The sequence below is a fragment of the Pollicipes pollicipes genome, unplaced genomic scaffold (genome assembly GCF_011947565.3).
Source record: "Pollicipes pollicipes isolate AB1234 unplaced genomic scaffold, Ppol_2.1 Scaffold_3087;HRSCAF=3621_pilon_pilon_pilon, whole genome shotgun sequence".
NCBI classification, from domain to species: Eukaryota; Metazoa; Arthropoda; class Thecostraca; order Pollicipedomorpha; family Pollicipedidae; genus Pollicipes; species Pollicipes pollicipes.
In genome coordinates, this window is record NW_023596225.1 from 35,927,271 (window position 1) to 35,949,386 (window position 22,116).

At 47.8% G+C, this 22,116-nt stretch overlaps 1 pseudogene; it reads right to left on the reverse strand.

The window, feature by feature from the left end:
- Positions 1-22,116, reverse strand: part of LOC119090077 (dipeptidase 1-like) — a 116,067-nt pseudogene that overhangs the window by 92,819 nt on the left and 1,132 nt on the right.

Here is a 22,116-nt window from a genome sequence, read left to right on the forward strand (position 1 = left end):
TTGATCGCATCATTTTTGAACCAATCGGCGGTCGAGACAGACGCAGCAAAGGAAAGGAACGAAAATTGTAGATTTTGAACCTTAAATTACGTAAGGAAAGAATGGCCCCAAAATCAAGATTGGATCAAAATCGGGATTCAAAACTAGTGCTGCCATCCACTCCTCCCCCTCCCCCGCCAGTTATGTTTCGGAAACTGTCCCTGGTGTTGCATGCTGCTAATACGGCGTGGATGTCTTGCTGTCACTCATTTATCATCATTGGCGGAGGCGGAGGCCTCTTCGTCACGGAAGTTAATGTAAACTCAATTAAAGGGAAACTTTTGTATTATTACCGTAATATTTCAGAACGATGTTCACATTCGACATCCACCGTCTCTCTGCGAGAGAGGTCTGTTTTGGAACAAGGGAAAGAGCCTTCCAGGTTGGAGTGGGGTGAACTCGCTGACGTGGTCTCCGGGACCTACGGACAGAAGAACGATGAAAAGGGGTATATTACCGCTCGAATTTATGTTGTCAGGTTGATGCCTGTTTTCCTACCAACATGCTATAACTTATGTTCTAACCTCTGACTCGTCAATTGATCGTTTAATTGCACGGTTGCACGAACTTCCGTTGCAAGGATGCACGGATTTGGCGAATCCATGCAATGCATCACACCACGCTTTTTAGAATGAGCATTACGCAAATCGTCAAACTGTCTGTCTCCATCTTGTCTCTGCCGCTGGTCTGTCTGTTCAGTATTCGACCTTCCCCTGCCCATCAAGCCTCAGGTTGATTCCAAAGTGAATGCGCCTATCCTATTGCGTCGACGGCTCCTCGCCTCCATTACAGCTGCGGTCAAATCTAACGAGGTGACTAGACAACGGGTTTTTCCTTCGACATGAAGACCTGGTGAAGTCCCTGGTCTTGTCCGATAATTTTCATATAACCTAACCTTGGCCTATTCAGAAATAATGGGTTTTAAAATCCCGACATCTTTCATGCTTCCGCTCTCCTTCAGTTTGCGTGAATTTGTACTCATTACTATGCATGTTTCCAGTATTCTAGCAACTACCATCTGTGGACGGCTATAGCCTGAGACAGGACAGTCGTTCAAAACAACATGAAACAAACGAATGCACATACGACTTCGGCACCACAGGTCAGACTGATCTGCCTCGCCTCCATGCTCTCTCGTTGCGTGACAAACTCATTACTATGAGTTTCCAATTTCTGCAATACCATCTTGGACGCTATAGGCCTTGAAGACAACAGTCGTTCAAACAACTTTTGAACAACCAGCACACCAGTCACGACTTCGTGCACACACAGGTCATGACATCCTCAGATGTAACCGCGGAACTTGATAGTGAAGTGGGAAGTGCTGCGGAGATTGTGTTGGCTCCCAAGCAACGTCATCCGCAGTTTATCGCTTTTCATGTTGAGGCCCCTGAATCTAAACCAACCGCCAAGTGAGGCCAAGCAATGTCATGTAACTGAAATATTGGACCACTAACTAAAGCCTGGGTACCATCCTCATACTGGACCACCACAGCGCCCTCCGCGAAAGACCCGGATCTTTCGTGCACACGCTGAAGGGGTGAGGCCCAGTGCGGATCCCTGCAATACACCGATGCTGCTTGAAAGCTTAGAGGAGAATCCCGAGGTACCCGTGCGATCAGTAAGACTGGCGCCTTGGGTGTGATTACGAAGGTAGGCCGAAAACCAAGATGCATCAAAACCGTGGGTGCGCAGATCGTGGACGGGTTTTGACTGATCTATCACATCGAAGCACTTGCTGAGATCTTGGACGCGGAGCAACGCTATTTCTCCCTGGTCATTTGTGGACAGGGTGTGGACTGGTCATTTGTGGACAGGGTGTGAGCGGAAATGGCGATCGGCGCGGTCTACGTGGAGTGGCCGGGCGAAAGCCGTGTTGCGAAGAGGAGATGATGTCGTTTGATGGGGTCTTATCATAGAGCTGCTGATGAACAGTGTTCTCTACAATTTTAGCAATTGCAGGAACTGTGGAAAATGGGTGGTAATTGGAATTTTGGGTGTGGTCGCCGGACTTGAAGATGGGGAGTACTAAGGACTGTTTCAAAGATGTCGCGGCTTCGGAGAGGGAAAGGTTTGGGTAGATTAGGTGGAGAAATATCGCACCGATAACATTAAAAGAGAGGTGGACAACAAGCAGACAGATGCCATCATCGCCAGTGGCAAAGGGACTGTGCATGCAAAACAACTATGGCTAGCAACCCGTCAGTGAGCGGGACCACAAGGTCAGGGCTCAGGCACCGACATGAGGCAAGCGACACGGGAGGTCGCAAGGTGCTCCCCTACTGGCCACCTCGCCAGCCAAACGAGGGTCCCTGCTGACAAAGCTGGCATTTATCACATCGGGAGTAGAGTCCGGGGTCACATGGCCCGACCCGTGGCCGCCAAGAGCGGTGCGAATGGATCGCCAGACAGGTGATGCACCACCCTCTGCTTTCGAACGCTGGATGTCTTCCGAGTATTGCGGCGCGCACTGAACGCACAGCGCGACTGAGCTCCTTGCGGGTGTGAGGGCGGTGATCGTGGTGCGCCAGGGCTGGCTGGCGGCGCCGCATCAGATCACGAATAGCGTCCGTCACCACAGAGGCAGGGTACGTGTGGAGGCGACTCGGGCAGAACAGCGCATGCGCGTCGACAACTCGGATTACAGTGTCTGAAAAGTACCGCCACTTCTCAGCCACTGTCGCGGATAAGAAAACCATGGAGCAGTCAGCACTCAGGAGGCTGTACTGAAAACAGGCTAAGTCAAGGTGACCTAACGCACGAGAGCAGCCAGTGAGAGCCTTGTGAGAGACCTGAGTTACAGGTATAAAAGCACGTAAAAACATACGCGACCTGAAGTACAAAACCGGGTACCACAGAGGGTGACTAGATCACAATCATTGACAGCAAATATGTCAATTAAAGAACCGGAGGAAAAGGTGCTACGGACGGTACTCTGATGCAAGGAAAAGTGCGATAAAAGCCCGGATCTACAATTGTCGCCATCGAGTTTCAGGAGGTCAAAGTTAAGACCACCGCAGAACAGTCTTTATACCGAGATGTTCAGCTCGTAACCGTTGTAACTGCGCCTCGAGATCATCACAGTCTGCCCTCGGATCCGCTGCAGCGCGCCTGAGTGGACGGTACGCCGGTCCGAAAATGTCGCCGCTTACCATCGGGTTAGACGAGCGTCTACAGTCTCGAGCCCGCTGCCGGGCTGGGGCGCTAAGGGAACTTTCAAGCACGACACGCAAGTCCCGGTCGAGCGCTGCCACGCCGCCATCCCAGCGACCGATCACCTGGTCAGCGCGCAGCAGCTGGTCGCCATGCGCAACCAGAAGGGGTGTCAGATCGCAGCTATATCTCGCTGAGAAAGAAGAGGTCGCGCTGAAATTTTCTGAGCTCTATGGACAGCTCAGGAATCTTAGGCTTGAGACATCCAATGCTCCGATGGCTGATAAAAATTCTTGTTTTTTGACCTGCGCGCTAGCGCTGCCCTCCGCCACCTCGGTCGAAGGCGCTGAACGCGCGCCTGCCGCGCCGGGCCCGGCGGGGAGGGGCAGTCGCTGAGGTCGGCGGCAGGCCGGTCCGATCACGTGACGTGGCCACCACGTGGTTACGTGACGTGACAGCGGCGCGGGCAGAGGCTGGCCCGGGGCCACCTTACGAGTGACTTGTGGTGGTCCTCCTATATCAAAATGGAGAGGCCGCCAGCCCGCGGAAATACGCTGCACCAGGCTCCGCACGACCTACGTCACGAGCACCCGGAGCAAGTCTCGGAGAAGTCGCGGGTCGGAGGACGGCCATGACCACCGAATGGGCGAGGAGACCCACCACAGCAAACCAAACCGTCCCGGTATCAACGCATGTCACGTACAGCTGCACTCCAGAACTCCCTCAGTACTGTTTTAGGACCAGATCGCGAAAGGAGTGCACACTCCCCTGGCGTGCATTGGCTTCTCCCATTCTGCCCCTTCACAAGTCACGCGAGGATAAGCAACAGGAGGTGGTACGGCCAGGAGCGCCTGCACCACGTACGATCAGGGCGGCGGAGCACAGGTAACGACCGCAAATAGTAAATGATTTGCGTTGCTAATGAAGCAGTGCGCCGGATTCGTTATAACAGCTACTTATTGCTGGTTCTCAACTGTTGCAAACAACGAAACGGTTACTTCCAAAACGTCTTACGAGATTCTGTCCCTCGGGCCAATTTTCATTCATTTTTCGCACGCATTTTTACTTTTTAACCTATCCGACCATTTTGATAGGATGGTATTGGGTTCAGCAGTACATGCTAAGCATAGCCCGTTGCCTGCATTCTGAGCTCTCTCCCAATTACGCAATTTCAGCCGGGCAAAATTTTTGCTTCCGGCCGTCTCTCCAAACAGGACTGCGGAGGGATCTTCGTCGCGCCATGCAGTGCTACGCCACTGCCGACCAGGTAAGGTTGACCTTATCTGACCAGTTACCTGCTGACGTCATGTCCGCATTAGTCGGGCCAATGAGCTTACATGGACTCCAACCTGGTGCCAACGGCATGCGCGTCCGCGAGCCCGCCCCTCGGCCACGGGGGTGGGATCAGTTCAATGGCACCGCGATGACATCGCGACGGCGTCTCCGGGATGTCGATCATAGTGACCAATACTTACGTTTTTATGGTTTTGCAATTAAAAATCACCGAATTCGTGGGGTAGTGCTTTTACTCGAGCAGCAAGGACGTCTATGGACATCTATTTCAGCTTCCATTCTGCTCTTCTCCGTTTTGTATAGTGTTTGTTTTTTCCTTGAGACAGTTCCGTTGAGATAATATCACCTTTTTTACACGTTCGCGCTTTGTGTTTGTGTCTGCGAGAAGGGGGTGGGGATGCAGTGATGCGGTGATATGGCGAAACAGCGGCGATGCGTGCTTAAAGGATTGTTCCACGCTTGAGAACATTAAAGCAAGCATCGGATATGGTGATATTAACTCACTTTAACTCACATTCAGGGGATTAAACGAGAATCGATTGCCAGTCATTATTGCGACGTAGTGCCTATCTAACTAAGAATTAGAATGCGCGAAAAATACGTGTGCATGCAAACGAATACAAGTAACCAGGCATCACGTATCACACTTCATTCAAACATGCAAGCGAACTGAAGTAAACAGGCATAACACACCGCACATCAATTATACATGCAAGCGATTTCATTAAGCAAGTATCGTGCATGATGCCACAGGCATCACTTACACATGTAAGGAATTCTACGCTAGCACATATCACACATCAAGGCACATATCACGTTCGCATAACCGGCCATCATGAGCCATATACGTTAAGGTTTGGTTGCCGACTTTTATGAAAAAATCACTGATTTTCTGTCGGGGTGGTCCTGAGCTGTGTAGACTTGGTAGATCAAGCAAGAGAGCAAGAGAATCAAGCAAGAGAGATTGCAAGGTATATCTAATTTGCTACATAAAACTCTGTTATTTAATTTGCTACAGCTGTGGAAAGTTTGGCATGGCTACGCCGCGCCGTCTGGAAATCATGTTGGAAAAAGTTTCGGGAGAGACCAGACCGACTCCCACCCTAGCGCTTCTTAACCCTACGGCGATGCAAGGATAGAACTCCTTAGGAGGCGCCGTAGTCAACTCCGTTTTGGAGCCGCCCACTTGGTACTGACTGGCATACAAAAACGCTAAAAACGTTACTTCATCGAACTTAAGAAATACTTAAGTGCATTTACACTTCACCCGCAGCCTTATGGGGAGTCACAAAGACTCCTTCAATTTGCTGAAATATTTGCGGTCCTCATGAGCAGCCTCATTTAATTTCCATCAACTCTCAATTCATTCCACACATTGTGATGCAACTGTTTGATGCCAGGATAGTTCATGGAAATATAACACACCAGTAAAGACGACCACGGCTGACTGTGCTTCTAAAGACAAAAATGTGAAGTTTTCTTCAATCTTATGATTTGTCTTTGTTCTGACGTATGAAGTTTCAAATTTTGTTTGGTGTCGGGTTCAACGCCGTGCTATCATTATTCATGACGAACTGGCCCCCAGCCCGCGTTGTCAGACGCGGTTGAAGATTTGAGAGCCACTTTTCTGGTCTGATCACTATTCATGACAGACTGGCCCCCAGCCTGCGTTGTCAGACGCGGTTGAAGATTTGAGAGCCACTTTTCTGGTCTGCTACCTAATAATTCAAGCTCGAATATGCAAATATATTGTTTTCTTAGACCAGACTATCTTATTGTTAACCAGACTATCGGTTTCTGTTTAAGCTGATCCGGTCCAATGGTCAGATGTTGAGATTACATCGGTTCAAAGGGGATTCCAGTCGTTGGCAAATGCCCCGGTTGATGCAGAGCTAAAATCGCGTTTTGTTTGTGTTAAAAGACTACCATTAAAACAAAATGTGTTTGATCTTGTCGGCGCGATGAAGAACGACATGCATACAACGTACTTTCGTCCCATCACCTCTCCCTTCAGTTAAGAAATAAAGCAATAGATGGCGCTGCAGACGCCCCCTAAACATTATACTGCACCGCAGGACACTCTAACATGGCAGCATGACAGCCTGATGTAAATTGGCAATAACTATGTAAATCTTATGCAGTCATCGATATTTCGATGTATTTCTTGGAAACGTCCAATATTAAGTTTGATACGCACTCGGGTGGGGGCGGGTCAAACTGGCCGCCCAAGGGTTTTCCAGAATAGCTCCCGAACGGCGCGGCGTGGCCGCGCCAAATTGTGCATGTAGACAACTGAATAGCGGATCGTTTGGTATACAGCATTTAGATGTACCTTATTAGATTGCTGACCTATGGCAGGCCAAGGTCAGGCCATGGTTTCAGTGAAGTCAATTTCTAAGGAATCGTTTAATCTGATGCAACAACGGGGTGTTCGACGAAGCCATACGTCTCTGGGATGCTTTCTGAGGCAACACAAATATTGAATGAGCAGATAACGTTGACCTAAGGTCAGGTATGAAGGTCAGACCAAGGTAAAACCAACCTGTTTTATTACTCTAGGGCTTGCTGCATGTGATAGGTGCTAGCGCTCATTTCGAATTTATTGATTGCAGGAACCGCATTATACATCTTCCATTGATTTCTTAGGGGCCAGAATAGGTCATCGACCTAAAATGACCCAGGGCAACATCTTTTTGTTAGAAACATACTGCCTAGCCTAATCTTTGTCGCTTCTTAAAATGCAAAACTCTTGGCAGTCCTGTATGATTTTGATCACCATGATCTTCGAAAGGTCAAACCAGGTCACTGTTCTTGAATGAGTATGTGACCTTTTGCTCAGAAACAGCAACATAGGTTCTGTGGGCACTTTGAAGACCAGCCTGAAGTTTCACCTCGTTTGACCTTATTTGATCCGAATATCACAACCTAGGAACCTCAAACTTTGACCTAAGTGATTTCACGTACAGCTCAACACACCCTGTAAATTTGGTGTCTCTAGCTTCCCTAGTTCCCGAGATCTCAGGGGGAGGGGGGCCAAACTGATCCACACCCGAGCAAAGGGTATCTAGCCGGCCACCCGGGTGCGTGTTAAAACAAGACGGATGTTGGCATCTCGCCATGCTCAGCAGCACAAACAATCCGCCATAACGGAGCTCCGCATCGTGGTAGCATAATCCTCGCGGAACACGAGGTTTCATGATGCTGAGCATACAGAACCTCGTGGCTGGCTAAGTAGAACAAATCCCGCAGGATAGTCTGTTTTAGTCGCTTATCTCTTCACACAATTTGTAACAATTCTAAAGCCGATTGGTGTTGCCACCTCGTAAAAATGCCACTGTAACATCCCCAGCACAATGAACAGCCGAGTCGTGGTGGGTATGACAACCATTACAAGCGGCAAAAACTTTCCTATTGTGTCAGCAACGACAGCAAAGTCGCAGGCGTGGTGGCCGTGCCAGATAATATTGAACTGGGCCAAACAGCGCATGGCAGTGCTTGGAAATCCCCAATAGCACTGGACAGCACCCCATAAGTGCATGACGGGTCGGTACAAAGTCTTAGACGGTGCTTAACAAATCCGAACAGCGGTGAGCGGTAAACAGCGCGTGGCAGTGCTTGGAAATCCCCAATAGCACTGGACAGCACCCCAAAAGTGCATGACGGGTCGGTACAAAGTCTTAGACGGTGCTTAACAAATCCGAACAGCGGTGCTAGGCAAGGCGGACAGGGCGAGAGTCAGCAGTGTCAGAAAGCGCCGAATGGTGCAGGGCAGCACGCCTCACAGTCCCGGATAGTTACGTGCCGTACTGAGCGGTGCGTGGCGGTACTTCATGGTCCCCAATGGTGTTGGACTGAGAAGGACAGTGCTGACTGGTGCTGGCCGGTGCTTAACGGAACGACAGTGCCGGATCGACATCGACGACGGTGCTGATCCATACCACAGCGTCGTCGTTATTGTGACCATCGCTCATGAGGGCTGGCCGGTGTCAGCGCCCGCCGCGCGGCGGGGAAGGCCGCACGGGGGAGGGGGCTGGGGGGCAGCGTGCTGGGACGTCTCCGCGGCTGAAGCCGGCATCCATCACGCTATGGTAATAGGAGCCGACCGAACTGGGTCGGCCGCCGCGCCATTCCAGGCTGGGGCGCTGTACGGGGCGGCTGGGGGCGGGCGAACACGAGGCACGAGGCGCCCGACAAGGCGTGAAGATATCGTAGAGAGAGCGGGCAGCGGGTTTGATGTCATTGTTGCATTGCCCTCAACCGATGACTTCATGACTTTTGAAGCAGAATTACGTCGGATTGTCACCGGATTACTCGGTGGCAGTGCGTGCAGGTGAACCACGATCGACAGTGTTCTGAGGATTAGGATAATTTACACGGGCCAATTAGACAGCTTGTGCGAAAAGGAACGAGTGCACGAACGTATCCAGCGCCTTGGCGAGGAGCGGGAACAGGGTTGAAAAAGGTTCACTGATGTATTGGAATCTAGCGGCAGAAGTGGAAGATTTAAGGTATATTGTTCATACTGGACTACCTAACGCACATACGTGCCAGTTTGTGGTTCTTTTGTAATATCCTAACATTCTTTCTATTTCATCTCCAATTCTGGCTATTTTTACCTGCTTTAGCGCGGAAAGTAGCTCCTTTTTGGTATACGATACTGACTCCGTACTGATTCTGGTGTATTCCTTTCAGGTCTAGCATAACCATGCAAATTCGTAGGCCTTTGTGATAGGAATAGTGCAATTATCCCGACTATTAGCCGATAAAACTGAAGTGGAGTGTCCGGTATCGAATCTGATACCTTAACATATTGACCGCGAGGTGTTGTATTTAGGGCGGTGGTGGTATTATCAAGTTTGGAGTTGCGTTTTTGCTGGAATACATTTAAACTATGTGAGGGGGATTGATAAGACTTCGCTAGTTCTATGTGCCTCCTTATTAGCACTTAATACTTACAAAGGGAGTCGCGGACGTATCTCAATCCGCTATGAGATCTGCTCATCATCGCCCTTCACTGCAGTTCACCGTCAGTGTATAACGAGTGAAGACACAATAAGCATGCTAGGAACAGATATTTTATTTTCAGCTCAAGAAAAGCATAAGTACAATGTAGAAACGAGCGCACTTGTTTAGTTTCTAACTAGTTTTGTCACCTGACTTACTCTGAATTATATGCATCCAATTAATTGTGTCACAATACAGATTCCTGCACCCGCTGTGTAACCCTCTTGCAGAACTTGTTCTGAAAAAACAAGGTGTCTAATGCACTTGTAAGATAGATGCCAGGTAATCCATCTGAATTTTCAAGGAAGCTTTGTTCTCTGGATTTGCTGCGCAGGTGGAGGGTCACAGATTGGAGATTTTTATAAAGTTCCTGTGGTTTTGGAAAGTGTGACTTCACCAAAGTGCGTACAAAATTTACATCTGCTCCGGCCTGTCACATCATTTTCACTTTGTCCCACAGTGGCATCATAATCTTTTATGTCGACTCAGAATTCCTCCAGACTTTTTAAAACGCTTTTCACACATAATTAGTACTAAATCTGTCAGGCTGAACATTCACAACATACTTCACCGCAGTGCTGGTGTAAAGAAGCATGATTGCCTGATCAATTTCAGGGTCATCTGAAATTTTGCGCAGATGGTAAAACAGATTGCTAGGTCCAGAAGTTCACCTTCGGTGCAAATAGTACATGACACAAAGCTTTAAAACTTTCTATTGCAAAAAAATGTAAGAAAACCCCAAGAGCAGGTGAAAAAGATATTATTGCCGTAGGGTGGTTGGGAACTTTTCAGGAATTCGGTACAAGACTGTCCCGAATTGTAAAGAATATCCTTACTCTCTGTCTGGTGGGGGCAGTTACTGCTTCAGACATAATGGCGTTGGGTACTGCATCAAAAACATCATTGCTCATGCAGATGAACGGTTCTTCATTGCTACATGTTTTTGTCTGACAAAAACCTGTTCATGTATGCATCCCATTCCAGTGAGATGCTCATTGTACACAAGTTGTTCAGCACATTTGCGAGGAACGTTATTCACATAGATAGCATAGAAGTAATGGCCTTATTACTTAGGGAAAAGCCCGGAAAATGGAGATATGGATGGGTCAATATTGCGGCAACATGCCTTTATCGAAACAATAGCAGAAGTGAATTCAGAATTGCCCACCGTTGGTGATTTTGAATTCACTTTTGCTATTGTTTCAATAAAGACATGTTGCCGAAATGTCAACCCATCTATATATCTATTCTCCTAGTTTTTCTGCTAGGAGTAAGGCTATCATTTCTGTCTCATCTTTGGGTTACTCGTTGTTGGTATGTCAGATATGTTGACAGTGAAAAGTCCCAATGTCATGTCAGTCACGCACACAAAACGCGGGTTACGGAAGTTAAGGAAAATTTCTGTAATATAGCTAAAACAGCAAATTAATAGCCTAATTCGTCGGAGAAAAAACAGGAGAATGGAGGTAAAAATGCGTCTTAATGTGTGATGTCCTGACAACATGTCAAACATGCCACTATGGCAACGATGCATTCAATAACTTACGAAACTGGTGTTATTTCCACTTCGCCACCCTCTTTGATTTGTCTGTCTCGGTTTCATATAAGATGGGTAATAGGGCCTTTTCCATATGGAGTTAATTACCCTCTTTCTCTCTCTCTTCCTTTTCTCTCCCCTCCCTCTCTCTCTCTTTCTTCCTCTCTTTTTTTTTTTCTCTCTCTCTCTCTCTCTCTCTCTCTCTCTCTCTCTCTCTCTCTCCATCGCTCTCGCTCTTTAATTTGCTCTCTCTCGCTCTTTCCCGACACTTCGCGTTGATAGCGAGACTATGTCTGCCCGTTGTGCGTGTTGCCTGGACATCAGCTGCATTGACGAGCATCGGTCGGGCCAACGCCGGCATATTTATTAGGTATTTAGCAGCCATGTCTTCTATGACCGACAGCAAGGAAATATGCACTGCATGCATTGGGATGCAATTGCCATTTTGTGCAGTTTTCCTTTGCAATCCATAGGTATAAGTTACATATTTTGAGATGTCAGGAAGAAAGTTAAAGGCCTGACCCGCTCAGCTGGCCCGAGACAGACCTAGGAATCCTCATTGACGCAGCAAGATTCCTTATCGCTGCATGCGGTCCAAAAATTGGCTTATAGCCTCGAGTGCGGCTTAACGGGCCCATGTCTGAAAAAGGGTTGGATCGCCTACCTTTCGTTACTGGGGCCCTGAATAACATAGGGCCTTTGCATGGTCTTAATATAAGTACTCGTCACAATCTACCATGTTTCCTTTTATCATCAGAAGATTTCGACCACCGCAAGGCCTTGTCAGAAGACCTTGCGCTGATCAGAGGGTTCAGAAGGTTCCGACCTTGCGGTGGTCATAAGGTTTAGAAGGTTTCAACCTTGCGGTGGTCAGAAGGTTCCGACGACCGCATTGTTTCAAGGGGTCTTCATCTGTGCAAGAGGCCCACTGACCAATATTTCAGGTAACAGCCCTACGGCCCTACAACGGGCCGATATTCTTTATTTGACTTACAGCCAGCCCTCTGGCTCTTATGACTTTCCGGTGGGCCGTTGATCGTCGGTTCCAGAGGGCCCCGGGCCCCTATTCGGGCCTCATCAAACACCGTCTTTTAGTGGACTCAGGCCCCATAGTCAACACAGGACTCCCGTTAGGCACTGCGGGCCCCTAGCAGATACAAGGACATCGACCAGTGTAAATCGCTGGCCCCAGCTTTGTCGCTGCCTAGGAAGTGGGTCCTCAGGGCCATACCGACATGGAGCCGACCATGCTGTGCTGGAGGTGCCTGACCGACGAATCGGCGCTTATCGACTCAGGGAGTCTCCAATCAGTACAACGGGTCCTCGGCCTGTTATTTGAGAGCCCGTCCCAACAGGTCGGGGCTACTGAATAAAACTACGGCCAGCCCTTCATCCTCTAAAGCTCTCCAATCGAGTCCTTGATCGTCGGTCCCGGTGAGTTCTCCATGCTCCCTTCTGGCTTCCTCGAACACTGCCTCTAGCCGAGTCTAAGGCCTCTTGCTAATACAGGGCCTAACAGACACTGGGACTTCGACCAATGTAAATCGCTGGCCCCGGCTTTACCCCTATTTGGGAAGGACCGTCGGGCTCACGCCGATACAGGGCCAACTGTGCGGTACTGGCGGTGTGCAGCCGACATATAAGCCCTTATTGACCCAGAGGGCCCCGATCGGCGCAACGGGCCCTCTGGCTATCATTGGGGTATTCTCCATTGTCAGCCATATTGGGGGCTCCGGCCCGCAGGTCCGGGGCGACGACTTCAAGCCGGCCTTCCCAGTCCTTTGGGCCGTCCAACTGAGCACTCAAATTGTTGTCTTAATCATCACTTCTGAGGGGCCCTTCGGGGCACTTGGAACCTAGGGGGAGGGGCGTGACCACTGCGCCCCCCTACCTGCACCACTGAACGGGCCCGATAACCACAGGCAAAGGAGCCATCAATTAGCGCTATGAAGATGATCACATAATCTGAGCTCATGGAGTCACACCTTCCCGAAGTCGCGCCGAGGAGTTTGATCAATGCGCGGGAAAGTCTCCCTCTTATGACATTTAGCCGGCGTAAGCTTGCTAGCGTAGCGCCCGCGCAGACTTACAACTAGCATTACCTGCAAGCTGGCTTTCCGTGTGGCTGGCCATGTCCGGCGATATCAGTTTACGGAATTGATGAATACTTCATCATTTACAGTCAGGGGTGACGATCTGTATTAGTTCATTAGTTCCCTGCCCTGGTTTGCTCTCCCCGCCCTTGGTCCTCTTAATATGTTTCGCTGCAATGCCATAAAATAAAGGAAAAGGTGACAAATGAGATCACAACAAAAAATTTTATTTGGGCAATATCTGCTGAGGATGATAATTGTGCCGATCAAGTTACAGGAGCCCTTAACTTGGTCAAGTAGTCTTGATCAAGTCAAGTAGTATCTATCAAATCATAATAATGTATGATCATGTAAGTATTCTCTATCAAATCATGATCATGTAAGTATTCTCTATCAAATCATGATCAAATCATGATCATGTGGTCTATCAAAGCAACTGGCTGAAAATTTTTTATCTCCAATTTTTCTAATTTTTGAATGTCATTTTTCCAGAAAGAAGCATATTATTGTGATTACACTTATCGACTTCCTAAACAAGAAAGGGTAGGGATGAATACGATGTTACAATATTGTATTCATGAGTGAATACGATATTGTATTCACTCGGCCCTCGCGCCATGAGCGTTGCGATACTGAAAGAGGGACACCGCAGAGTCGCCCCATCGGGCTTACGTTTAAGTGACAACTAGGAGCTATCACAGCACTTGACAAGCACCCGGTAGAATGCTCTACCAGATTAATCGGGGCAGCGTGCGTAACGTTTCACGCTTTCAACTAGGACGTCTTTTCGTTACTCACGATCCCTTCAAATTTCCTATAGGCATTTAAACATTTTCGCTGTAAAAATTCCCGGCAGCAATCCCCAACTTCAGCTTCTCGCACAAGAAGTATCCAGCGAAAGCTTCCCCAGGCAATTCAGCCCAGGGCAACTATTTCCAGTACCACGCTTCAAGTTCGGCAAACTTTTCATCTCACAACACGGGCGAATCTAGATGCGATCAATCCGCCATCGGGCATCAACCAATCAACATGCGGCAAATCCACCGACGTTATTAAGCAAGCTTGCGATATCGGAACGGAACGTGCTGCTACATCGACTTTGTCCTGGCTAAAGGCAATTTTAAGCTACAGGCTGGGGCTGAACGCCCCGGTGTGTTCGTGATATCTGACCAGAGTCGTTTCCTGTCTACCTGTGCTTCGCAGACCGACGGCGCAGTTTGTGTTGACGTTTTTTGACGCAGCAAGACGTGTTTTACGCCGCCAGTTTGTGTGCGCGGTGGTGAACGGTTGTGTTGAATGACTCCAATAAGGAAAATTTGGCCTTTGATCGTGCTGGCTTCAGCAAATATGGTTGCAATACAGATCAGCGCCTGTATCAAACGTCAGATGTGATGAAAAGACGACTAGCACACATAACTGTCTTTAGCATGACGCGTGACTGCAGCATATTTTTCACGGCTTTGAACACAAAAAGATGTTGTACTGAAGATGCAACAAGTTCAAGGAAACATTATTCCTGTGGCTGCACTTCCTCAGCATACAAAAAACACATCTGATTTTTTTTTCGCAGGTGGTCGAAAAGAACTTAGATAGCCAAATGTACAAAAGTTCGGTCGGTTCCTACCACAACCAATATCCTAATTTGCATGCCAGTTTATGTTTGATGTTGGCATGAATCCCAAACTTGCCCTTCGATAAAGACTGGGTTCTTTCTATGACGTTTGCTTGAACTGAATGTTCCCCATTTGAAGATATTGAACCAAGCTTCAAATATGATGAAATGAACTGACTTTTAACTAATGGTATCTTTGACACGCGCTCGGGCGGGGGGTCAAATTGACCCCTCCCCTGAAGTAATTCCCAATGATTTCCGAAGGGCGCAGCGTAGCGACGCCAAACTTTGCGTAGCTCTAGAAAACTGAGAAGGGAATTTTATGTAAAAAATGAGTGTGCCTTGTAAAGTCAGTGACCTGTGGCAGGTCAAAGTCAGGCCACAGCTGTCAGCGAAGGGTATTTCTGACGAATCGTTCAATGTGATGCAACAATAGTGTGTTTGGCGAAACCATACACATCTGAGAGAGTTCCCTACGCAATAAATCAATTGAAATCAGAAGTACATCCAATGCCACTGGCCTAGGGCCAGATACGACTGTCAGAGCGAGGTCAAAACTAGCCTATTTTTCACTTGAAAGCTTGGTTTTATCGGGCACTTTCCGCTGTTCATTTCCAATTTATTAATGACAGGGATCACAGCAAACGTGTTCAATGTTTTTTTTTTTGAAGATCAAGGTAGGCCATTGTCCTAAAATGACCCAGAGCAACAGTTTTTAAGAGCGTACCTACTAGCGCAATCCCTAACACTTATTCGAATGGCAAAATAGAAGCAATCTCCTAAGTATTTGGTCACATTGAGCAAATCAAGGTCAAACTAGGTCACTGATCTCACTGACCTTTTGCTAGCTTCACGGTAGTTGCAAATGGGGTTCTAAGGGCACTTTAGAGAGCAGTCCCAAATTTGACCTCGCTTAACCTTATTTGACAACAAGGTTATGATCTACCAACCTCAAATTTTGACGCGAGTGAGTTCACGTGCGGGCCAATTTTCTCCGCGAATTAAGTGTTTCTAGATACCTTAGTTTTTGAGATCTCAGCGGGTCAAATGAGGCTCCCCGCACCCGGGCAAGGGGCACTCATTCGGCCACCCGGGCGCGTATTAACACGCGCCCGGGTGGCTGGCCAGATGCCCTTCGCTCGGGTGGGTGTCAGTTTGACTCCCTGAGATCTCGGGAACTAAGGGAGTTAGAGACACCAAGCTTACAGGGTGTCTTGACGTGCACGTGAACTTACTTAGGTCAAAGTTTGAGGTTCTTAGGTATGACATTAGGTCAAATAAGGTCAAACAAGGTCAAATTCCAGGTTGGTCTCTACCTAGGCAACTGTTTATATGCAAAAGTTCGTGATCCCATTTGAGGTCAGTGACCTTGCGTGACCTTTTGAAGGCCATGGTGACCAAAATCATACAAGAATGCTCCGAGTTTTGCATTTGAATAAGCGACAAAGATTACGCTAGGCACTATGTTCCTAAAACAAAATGTGGACCCGGGTCATCTTAGGTCAATGACCTGTTCTGACCTCTGAGAAGTCCATGGAAGATATACAATGCGGTTCCTGCGGTCAATAAATTCGAAATGGGCACCACAAACTATCACATACAGCAAGCCCTAGAGTAATAAATCAGGTTGGTTCTGACCTTGGTCTGACCTTCATGCCTGACGTTAGGTCAACGTAATTTGTTCATTCAATATTTTTGGTGCCTAAGAAAGCATCTCAGAGATGTATTGATTCGTCAAACACTCCGTTCTTGTATCAGATTGGACGATTTCCTTGAAGTTGCCTTCGCTGAAACCATGGCCTGCCTTTGACCTGCCATAGATCAGCGATCGTATAAGGTACATCTAAATGTGTTATGATTAACAACCCGGTATTTATTGTCTACAGCTATGCAAAATTTGGCGCGGTTACGCCGCGCCGTTAGGAAACCATTCTGGAATACCTTTAGGGGGGTAATTTGCCCCCTCTCCCACCCGAGCGAGTGTTTAAGTGGAAAAGACTGCTCTAGACAACGCAATTTATCTTTGTAGTTGATATGCTATTCACTACATCATTGCTTGATTGCGTCGTGCAACATTTGCATGACAACACTGCCTTGTAAATATTTTGTTTTCCGAGAGGTGGCCAGCGGTAGTGCTAAATGTGTGCTGAACCAAATATCATTAGGTTCTCATGTTCTGACCCTTACTCGCAATGCTCTTGCACATCTGTTCGTGAGTTTACCGTGCTTACTTGCATTCACAAACTCATTTGTAACGTGATCCTTATGTCGTTTGATTACAAGTCTTATTTCCGTAATAACTTGGAAGAACGTTGAACACATTGTATTATGTGACATACAATGTAATTAGGGTTAGAATCTTGCATAGTTCACGCAACATTTATTGAGAACCAATTGACGGTTATATCTGGAAATGGTGCTCACACACACCAGGTATAAACGACTCGACACAAATAGTTTTCCTGGCCTCGAACGCCGCATGGCCAGTGAAATGGCACATTCCAATGACCTTATTTTAGCGTTTTGGATGCATGGGTTACCTTGAAATAGTCTCCACGAAATCGGCTTCACATCTACGCGGGCGTTCAGCTAAAAAACAAGAAGGTTTTGCGTTTAAAGGAATGTTTTAAATTTGAAGATACTGAAGCCAGCAGAAGATATGATGACACAACCTTCACTGCTAACTATTGGCATATTTTTAACAGGAAAAGACTGCTCTAAGGAAACCCAACTTTTCTATTTAGTAAAGATGCCCTTCATTACGTCATTATTTGATTCCGTCATCGTAACTTGCACAACATTGGTTGAGAACCAACACACGGCCGTTATGCATGGCAATTGTACTCACGAACGTCAGATATGAACGACTCTGCAATTATAACTTTCTTGGTCTTAATCACCGCATAGGTATTGGAATGGCTGCATTTGAGTGGCGTTTTTATAGTGTCATGGATGCCTGGGTAACTTTGAATTAGTCTGCATGAAATAATCTGTACGTCTTCACGAACGTGTGTCTCAGAAACTACAGGGGTTCAAGTCTCAAAGGAAAGGATTATGAATTGCAGCGAATGGTCTTCAAGTTTAATTCGCTTTAGTTTAAAATTTTACTTTCATTTTATTACTACTTCTACTACTTTTTACTACTATTTTAGTTTAAAACCCAGTGCGAGTGTTGAGCGCCATAAGAATGGCGTGACTGCGAACTGCACTGAATAATCTCCAAGATGGGTTTTTCAGCTCAAAACCCCGTACAAATGTGAGGCACTCTGTATACGAATGACATTACTGTGGGCTGCACCGAATAATCTTCAACATGGCCCTTTCAGTTCAAAACACCATACAAATGAGTAATACTCCCTTTAAGTTTTCGAACCGTTATCGGATTATAGCCCTTGTCTGCCAATAACTGTCAGCATGCGATGGGTTCGCGGTAAGTACCTTGCATTATGGCTTGCAAGCTCTTACTCGAGCGATGATCGAATTCATTATGCCAGAAGGTGCTGGTTAAGCAACGCCATCAAGCCGGCACTGGATAGCATTAGCATAACTCGTCGCTTCAAGCTGTGTTCATGCTAAAGAATGTGCCAGCACTCTTGGGCATGAGCGCCAACATGAACGTTGTGTCATTTTACACCGACCAATGTCAATGCAGTAAGCCACATCTAGGGTGACCGTGCTCATGTTCACCAGCATGAAAAAGACACAGATCGTAGCATCGAGCTTTGTCCAGAAAGCCAACGTTTACCTGATGATATATTTCTAAGCAGGACGTCCTTGCAAATTGAAAGTTGATGATCGTCAGCATAGGATCTTTCTACACGCACCGAACAAAGCATGAGCTCAATGCCTTTCGGGCAGTATCAAATCGCCTTGCTCACATTTTTAGTCATCACATTTTTAACAAAAGCAACTGTTAATAGGCGCATAGCGATATACTTAATGCAATGGCTGGCCCGATGCCAATTTGGGCTTGGGGCGGGCATCACAACGTTGGGCGGGCATCACAACTACAAGCTCTATCGGTTTCAGTGCATTTCTGGATACCACCGCGGCGAAACACGCACGGGAGAGGGCAGCAGAGGCTTCTGGCGGTTCCTTGTCTCGGAAAATAATTCGACCATAGATGCTCAGTGCTCCCACATTCCACTGCTTATTTCGTCATTGGTATGCTAACCAGCATCCTACACGTCGCAGTTTGGCGAGCCGGAGTCATTAAGAACCGAGCGGACAGAGCTTGCTAGTCGGTAGCTAGAGAAAAGCCGTCTGAGACCCCGCCTGGCTCGAGCGTGATAGGTTCCTTCGCCTTGCTCGCATTCGTCAGTGCCAGAGCAGTGTGGGTTAGCTGTCGCAGAAACAGGCGGCTGAGATAAAGCTGAAGCCAGTGTCATTCGAAAATCGTGACTCTGAGAACGAGATGAATTCGCGTACAACTCACGGATATTTTTCACCCTGATGCCTGGAAAAGATGTTGGTGTCAGCAAAATCCAGTCACTGCAGCGCACATTCTGGCTGTAGTATGGGGTTGGGCGTGCCAGTCATCTCAAAGCTTGATGCAGTTAAAGGGAATGTCCCACCTTTTGGGCATATTTCAAAAACATTGTCCAGTGAAACCTCAGGACCAGTTACGTCTAATTTTTGCACTGAGTGGTGCCACAGCAGCGTCATGAAGACGTAATAAGGGTATCGATCTGAATTATTTTTTAGTTCAAATTATGTTGCCAACGCTTTGCAACAGCACTCCGCTTCTTCCCTGCGGTTATCGCCACCCCAGTTGTCATGACAACCGTCGTGGCACCTCTAGTGGTGCGAATAAATATCGTTTTCAGTTAGCCCAGCGGGGGTCAAAGATCTGTTACCGGGAGGCGCATTGGTTGAAGTTTGAACCAGTGCGTCACTATGAACTACGTCATACTCCCGTCCCCATGGCCAAAGTGCGCCTCGAACAAAGTCACTGCGGTAAATGCCATATGGGAGAAATCAAAGCCATACGGAAACGTTTCGTTGAATTGATGAGATAATAGATTCATGTTCTCCTGCCTTTTTGTCTAGACGGAGTGTTTTAAACTTTCGCGGTATTCATCACGCAAACATTTTGAAAAGTAAGTGTGTTACAAGCATTAAAGAACACAACGCTGGAAAAGCGAAGCGAATCAGCTGTATAACTTTCATAGTAGTGAGCTAGGAGTCAAATAAGATTTATCCAACAGGAGTCGCTACTTCGAATCAAAGTTCTAAGCTACTAAGAATGATTTCGAGAGCACTAGCACTTCTGATAAAATCGAACGAGTCTGATCTAACAACAAAAGAAAAACACAAAAAGGTGGCGTGCTCGCTTTAAACGACAGGTAAATCGAGATCAAACGTTCCATAGATTAGCTTCTGATTACCAAATCCATACACACACCCTTCATACACAAAAATTACCACCTGAGTGAAAGAGAATCACAAGAAATACGTACCCACAGCATCTTACATACATGTATGGAGGAATGAATGCATTTGAGAATGGCCTTTGGATGGACATCCAAAGACTCATTGTTGGCAGCGCAAGCTTATTTAAAGATGTACATTTTCGAATCTATCTGGTGTTCCGCAACTGACAAACTCGGGCGGAGGGTAGTGAAGGGAGTATTTCACACTTGCTTGGGGTTTTAAACTGAAACAGCTATCCCATTCATTCGGTGTAGGTCACAGCCAAATCATTCGTAAGACCTATACTCTTTGGTTTCTGAGCTACGCGCCCGCGAAAATGTGCAGAATATTTCGGGTAAACCATTTCAACGTCATCCAAACATCCACGACGCCATTAAAATGACATTCAAATCCTGCAATTACATTGGCCATGCAGCGACCAAGGCCAAGAGAAATAAATTGTTCAGACGTCCATATTTGACGGTCGTGGACCCGTTTTCCAGATGTAAGTGCCGACAACTGGCTCTCAATGGATCCTGTGCAAGGTGCGATGATCAAACGATGAAGTATTGTGGAGCGTATTTGGTAAATCAAAAAATTGCGTTGCCTAGAGCAGTCCTTACCGCCTAAAGTATGCTTATAGCTATGACTGAGCTTATTTCAGCACATCTCGTGCTTGTATCAGCGTCTTCAAATGTGGAACGATCCATTTAATGGAAAACATAGCATGAGGGGGCGGCAGCGGGGACAACAGATCACCTCATCAGAACCACACTTTTAAGACCAAATCAATCAAGTCTCAATCAGTTCTCGATTGTAACGTGTTCGCTCCGGCAGTCAAGCAAACAAAGTGTTCGCAGCATTATGGAGCTGCGCATGCCTGGCATCTGATCTTCCAAGATGGTGGACGGTATTTTAGCATGCCTGAGAACATGCTACAACAGTTACCACATCGCCTCACACCCAGTTTGTGGCCATCTGTGTATTCAATTTATTTCTGATGGAGCATTTCAGAATCGATTGAACCCGCCCGTTCAAATGGGAATTGCCTTCAGGGGCATGGAGTCAGGGCGTTCCCAATAAGTTTGGCTTAGCTGCTTACATAGAAGCTCTGATTTACAGCCCATGCCTACAAGTTTCGATCATTTTTGCGTTTCCTTCGTGTATCAATCATTATCCACACCACGAGCCAATGATAGGTCAATTCTTATTCAACCCTTTGCTTACGATCATGAACAGCCCCTTCCTCCAAATGTAACGACATGATGGCTCATCGCCGTTCTTGTCTCGTCCAGGCTGCCTCGGCCAATTTAACGTCACCCTGCCGCGGCGCATAGCAATAGCCCCCAGGTCACCAGCCTGTCCAGACCCGGCCGGCAGTGATGGGGAACCGGTGCCCCAGCCTGCCGGATCCAGGCCAGCCTCTGCACGTGCTGCTCATGGCGCCATCCAGCTGACGAAATCACGCAAATCGCGGTATGGGCTTCGAACACCGGAAAACTTCCGACAGAGGACGGTTCTCTTTGCGGGCGTATCTACGCGCGTACAGGCGACACGTAACTGGATCGGCCCTTCAGGCAGTTGCTCGGCTTGCCTCGGAGCGGTGCAGCCTCGCAGCGGCGCAGTTGCTCGGATTGCCTCAGAACGGTGCAGTTGCTCGGCTTGCCTCGGGGCGGTGCAGTTGCTTTGTTCGGCTTGCCTCGGAGCGGTGCAGTTGCTCGGCTTGCCTCGGAGCGGTGCAGAGTTGCCTTATTCGACTTGCCTCGGAGCGGTGCAGCTGCTCGGCTTGCCTCGGAGCAGCGCAGTCGCTCGGCTTGCCTCGGAGCGGTGCAGTTGCTCGGCTTGCCTCGGAGCGACGCAGTTGCTCGGCTTGCCTCGGAGCGGTGCAGTCGCTCGGCTTGCCTCGGAGCGGTGCAGAGTTGCCTTGTTCGACTTGCCTCGGAACGGTGCAGTTGCTCGGCCTGCCTCTGAGC